Below are 6,237 nucleotides of genomic sequence, written 5' to 3'. Positions count from 1 at the left end.
AATGGTATGGCACTTGGTTGTGCACGTGCAATGGGCAGAGAGATAGCTTATGCCTTTGGGTTGTGTTGCACGCTTGGTGGAAAGAAAGATAGCATGATTGCCTAGTGATTGGATGCATATTTGCCATATAAAGTTGAGTAAGAATTGCAGGGTGTGTACGATATTGGAAGTATGTGGGTAGTGGTTTGCCTGTGGTGTAGCTTTTAGGAGACCTTGTAATCAACCTCTTGGCTTTATATGAATATTAGAGAAATACCACATGGGGCACTTTTGTTGGGGGCCAATCGGTGTATTTTTTAGCAAGTAGGAGCGCTCGAGCTCCCTATGATTAAGCATGTCCTCATGCTCAAAAGGTTTGGAAATTGGTTCGCATGCTTAAACTGGAAAGCTATTCTGCTAGGAGATGCTACCAAAGTTATAAGGGACAATTGGCTTAAGATTAGAGCTCATGCAATTTGGTTCATATGGATTTCTAGAAACAACTTCCAATTTAATAATATTAATATTTTCGCTGACACTATTTTAAGGGAATGATGGGACAAGAACAAAAATGGTTCCAGAAGGCCATTGTAGTGTACAATGAGGCCCACGCCCAACAGAATATTGAAATTGAGACACATGCGCTCAACTACTAGGAAGAACACATACAGTGGTGGTCAAGTACCTAGTTGAACCTGATCAACACGTTGCTACAAAAAAGATACCATTATTCACATAATTGGATTCTGATACCTCATCCTTGGACTTGGCATCTTCTCGCCCTGTTATTGATTTTTTAAGAGGACCATTCCCAAGAAATCCTGATACAAGATCTCCACCCATTGTTACCAGAGAACCTGGTAGTATACCAAATATTGAGTTTAGGATACCTGTTGATGCTGCTGGGATGCTACTACAAAAGGGCCAGCTAAACCTATTGCTACCACTAAAGATCCCACCAAAGCTACTCCCAGAGGATCTGCTGCCAAAGAAAGAGTAGCTTTCAAGGAAGATGAAGATGCCAAGAGACACAAGGCCACTTTTTCCTCAAAGGTTAAGGAATGAGGAGTAACTATTCTCAGTTGTTATCTTTCATTTTGCTTAGAGAAGTTACTCGCACTTTCTATATGAAAGTCTATAAAGGATGATACGTAAATAATATACTACAACTTTTTTCCGCCTTTAAAAGAAAAAGTATATCTCAATCTTGCAAACTAGAATAGGAACCTAGGATCCAAAAATCCAAGCAAGTTAATTCCAAGGTCTAGAATCTACATATTTGGGACCAAAACTGAAACTAGTATGTAGTGTATTTGGAACTGAAATGGATAAAAAAGAAATTGGACCTAGCCTTTAGAACTTACACATCAGGGAGTTGACCAATATCGAGTGTATCAAACTCGGTCCAAGTAAAAAGACAATCAGGCCAAGCAAAAGGAAATTATACAGCTAAAACCTGAACTTGGGACCAGTGTATAGTGTAAGTGGTCTCAAGATTTCGAGCATCCAGAGCAAGTTTAATCCAAAGCTTGAGGTCATTTTGAAGGTAAAATTCTTTAAATTTATTGCAAAATGAACAGATACTAGTCAAAGCTTAAGTTAAATTGGAGCCTAAGGCCACTCCATAGATAAGGTTTCTACAAATCAAACCATACAAGAAAAGTATAAGTAAGGTATAGTGTGTCTCTATGTGTGTGTGTGGGGGGAGGGGGGGGGAGAGAGAGAGAGAGAGAGAGAGAGAGGTATGGCATAGACCTAAGTGGGGGGCGGGATGGGCGAGGCCCAATAATGAAAATACCAAATTTAGGTTGTCTTTTTTAATCATTAAAATAGGTAATCACTAAGGCCAACAGGTTCAGACCACCCGGTGCCCATGAGAATGCAAGAGAAAAAGAATGGACGGGCACCGGCGGTGGTCTTTCACACCACCTACTAGTTATTCTTTGTTGTCAAGATGCTTTTAAGGTTATATAGGCATCATATATTCTTCAATACCAAGACGACTAGTCCATATCTGGCATTAAAAGCCCCCCTAGGCTGTACACCATTTGAGTCAATAAATTCGGATTTAGTTACATCAAAATTTTATTTAAAAGCTACATCCATATGTATCTTGAGTTCAAACCTTTTTTAAAGTGTTTCATGGAGCACACATGTTTACACAATTTCTAATAGATCAGAAGATTGCATGTATAAAATTTATCCATTATAATAAAATCATTTCTTAAACATCAACTGATGAGATAATTATACATAGTTGTTGAATTGAGTTTGAAACATTGTAAGAGACCTCATTTGCCAATGACACTACTAGCAATGCCAATTATAAAGTGGGGGAAAAGAGATAAAATCTGTCGCTATCAATGCCACTCCCAACCACATGATGGGGTCTATGTTTTAACACACCTCTCTATCACGCTCACTTACCAATTGCAATTGCACATATATAGGGGCTACTCTAATAATATTTTTGGTTGTCGTTAGCTATCAACCCCCACAACATTGCCAAGAGAGATATGCATGGCCATATGACACTGTCACTTTAGGACACAATCATTTCCTTGACTATGCTAATATGTTTCCTATGTGTTTCATACTAAGTGATGGCAAGGAATGGGTCGTCTTTACAATTGGATTTTTAGTGATAGTGAAGCTCATCACTCCTAGCTAGACACAAAAAGAGTCACTAAATGGCTCTTTCTTTCCTTTTTTTAATGACCCTTTTATTGTCACTTAGGGTGGGTTCAAACCACTCGGCACCCACCCTCCAAAAGTTGACACAAAGGGCACCCATCTAAGGTGGCCCAGTAAAAATAGTGCCCTCGTTTGAGAATATTAAAAACAAATGGTGTGCGGCCTGCGAAGTGCAAACATACTGGTGACAGATGCATTGAGTGGAGATTGACTAAACCTAGGATGTGTCCTTCCAGTGATTTCCTTGAACCACCAAGCCAATCATGTTTTCTTGTATAGAAGTATGCATCTTCCTAAACTTTTCTTTCATGAAGGACATGTGTACTAAGTGCTATTTGCAGCAATGGGGCACCAATGAAAATATGGGGCTCTCTCTTCTTTTCTATGTGTTGAGCATTTTAGGTTAGATGTATTTTGATAGATAGTTTGTAGCTTTTCTAGATGATTGACGCAAAAATGCAAGCAATGATGATTTAAGATGTCTTGAAATATTAACATTTACCTTACTAACATGCTAGATGAAGGCATAGAGAAGGTCCCCCCCTTCTGCTTGGCCTTTTCATTTATAGCTTTGCATTGGCAAACACAAGTGGAATTGCATGCTTAGGTTAGGCAATGGTTGTGCTTGAGATTTGAAATTCAAGAGAAAGGGAAGCAAAAGTGGAATTGTATGCTCAACTTTGACAATGGTTGTGCTTGAGATTCAAATTTAAGAGGAAAGGGGTGAGGGGATTATATTCAATAGTAGATGTTACAAAAATAATTCATATGTACTCTTTCCCATATTGGAGATTGGAGAATCATGACTTGTTTACCCATGCCTTGATAGCATTCAATTTTAGACTATTTAATGGAGCAACTTGTATTAATCATGCCTTACCAAAACTTGCAGCTTTAACCCATAGATCGGGATGTGAGGTTTGGTACAAATGAAGGGCATTGCAATAGATGTTCTAAAGTCTCAAAGTGACAAAAGGATAAGTGTGAGATGATAGTGTCAACTATGAATAGCAAAAACAAGAGCAATGTAGGTTTATGAATGGCACCAACTATAATGCCTTACCACAAACCCAATGCTATCCCCTTTTGAATAAACAAAATTCCATTAGAAAATGATAATTGCATGTTATGAAAAGATTCAAGTACATAGTGTCATTGGCATTCATATTTTAGGGAATGTTGCCTAATTTTGATCAAAATTATTTGATGACAGAAATTAATGCTTAGCTAGTGCTTGCCAAATCAAAATATATTGTAATGATACCAGTTGAAGACTTTTCCTATCTCCATTGTTGTATATATCATGCAATGCATTTTCCATGGCAAAAGTGGTATTATAGTATTTAGGTTTTCAAATTAAGCCTTCATTGTAGGAATATAACTTAGGTAGTGAGTAGATGACATCAAATAGCATCCCATTTCTTATCTTCCAACTTTTCATGATCATTGAATGCGAGTTATCATAAATAATTAGCTATGTTTTAAACACATATTTAAAGATAGCTTAAGCTATCAGAGATTTCTATATCTTTTGTTAAGTTGTGAGCAGTCTTGATGAGGTGTGGGACACATTCATGCCCTTGATGTAATCGTGTGTCAAGCATACACGAGCATAATGATAGGGAATTAGACCACGATGGACGTTTTCCAATATTGTAGGCATTTTTGCAATTTCAATTGTGAGTTAATGTAGCTGATTTCTAAGACCTTATTTGTGAGATCCAAAGAGGAGTCGTCCTTGATTAGAAAAATAATAAGACTATGTATCTTTGATCACTTTTGATAATCAAATTATTTCTAATGGTGAGGGTGATTTCTTTTGCAAGGTCTCTATGTTATCTATTAGGCATCTTTATATTCATGATTGTGAAAGAGATCAAATTGCAAGATTAATATAAGTGCTTTCATGATAAACCTTATTTTTCCATCTACAAGCAAGGGTGCAAAGTTACTTGGAGGAAGTATTGGAAGGTGATAGTTGTCATTTTACATTAATGTGAAACAACAATCAAATAAGTTTTGATAGTGGCATTAGTTCATGGCAGAAGGAAGCACAATCACATCCTATAATATCCTATACAATACTTTAGTACATATTTATATGAAACCCTAAATGTTCCATTTATGTATTACCACCATAACTCTTGGACAATGAAAGTAAACCTCTTATGCTTGGTAAAGTGCACCCCTACTATGGTAATCGGTCATGAAATGCTATACTTTGGCGTACTTTTTTTAAAAGGCTTCATCACATATTTAGCTTATAAGCCACGTAAATGAGGGTTAATCTCCTTACTAAGAAAGATGCAAACACACGTGCGTCGTAAGGCAAAGATTACGGAATGATTTCATGAGACTAAAGGAAGGAGAAAGTACAGTGCTGGGAAGAAATTCCCAAGGTTGGAAAGGAAAAAGGAAGTTTTGGGTAGTGATGTGATTATGAAAGGAGGGTGGTGCAGGTGACAAAAGACTCCCATGAGAGAGAGAGGAAATGGGATGAGAGATCTTTCGGTCGTGCTCATCATTTGGATAAGGCAAAGGGGGAGGATATCCTCTAGGAAAAGGGATTGTAAGCTAGTGAGAATAGATTGAAAGATGTGGAAAAGGAGAAGAATATGTCTTAAAGAATGAAAGGAGGACCTCGGAAGATGGGAAGGGGGAGAGGAATGTAAACAGGGTGGATGTAAGCTTAAAAGAGAAGAAGAAGATTAAAAGATGTGGACAAAGAGAAGAATATATCCTAAAGAATGAAAGGAGGACTTTGGGAGATGGGTAGGGAGACGAATGTAAAACAAGCTGGATATAAAGACAACAAAAGGAGACCAAGTCTATTGGTGAAGTGAACCTTGGACTATTTGCAATGGTTGGGGTTGTTGTCTGGGGCTGGGTGGCGGTATGTGTTTGGATTGAGGGGGGATGGCAATTTTGTTGCAACCACTAAGGGTGGGGATGTGCCTTGATGTGGTCGCCATGTGTACGAACTTGATTTGTTGCACAAAAGGGGGAGCGTCCATGAGCTTGGGCAACCTCAATGCCCTACCCATTCCCTGCCCATTTGAACCTTGCAACCGTCAATAGGAAGTGTAGCCAAGCGGGCCATCATGCTTGCTTGTTATGATTACTTCCTTTTTTTTCAGTGTGTTGTCCACTTAGTGTGCAACCACACAATTGTTACTCATTCTATCTTGTGTGTGGACTCTGGGCATTGTGTACCCAGCCTAAGATGGGTATCGAAATGGGGAGGCAAGGGAAGAATGTACTAAGTTAGCATTGATCTTCGGAGTTAAGAACCGATGGGTGTCGAAATGGTAGAGCGTGTGTGCCAATCTTCAAAGTGGAAGAACCGAGATGAAAATTTAAGTTAGGGAGGAGGTCAAAAAGAGGGGTTTGGCAATGGTGTGACAGGCGTGTGCACACCACACAAGACATTTTGGAAGTTTTGCCATCTGGGAAAGAGGCCCTTTTCCATGTAGTATTCAACATCATGAGTTTCTACAGAGAAGGCACCAAGTACCTAGCCAGGTGGGGCTAGGGGCAGGCGACCGCCAGCCCCACTAGCTAGAG

Source organism: Dipteris shenzhenensis, chromosome 33 (assembly GCF_047967505.1).
Source record: "Dipteris shenzhenensis isolate YYH24624 ecotype China chromosome 33, Dip_SZ_1.0, whole genome shotgun sequence".
Classification (NCBI taxonomy): Eukaryota; Viridiplantae; Streptophyta; class Polypodiopsida; order Gleicheniales; family Dipteridaceae; genus Dipteris; species Dipteris shenzhenensis.
The sequence above is the reverse complement of the archived record's forward strand: the minus strand, read 5'-3'. Positions refer to the sequence as shown.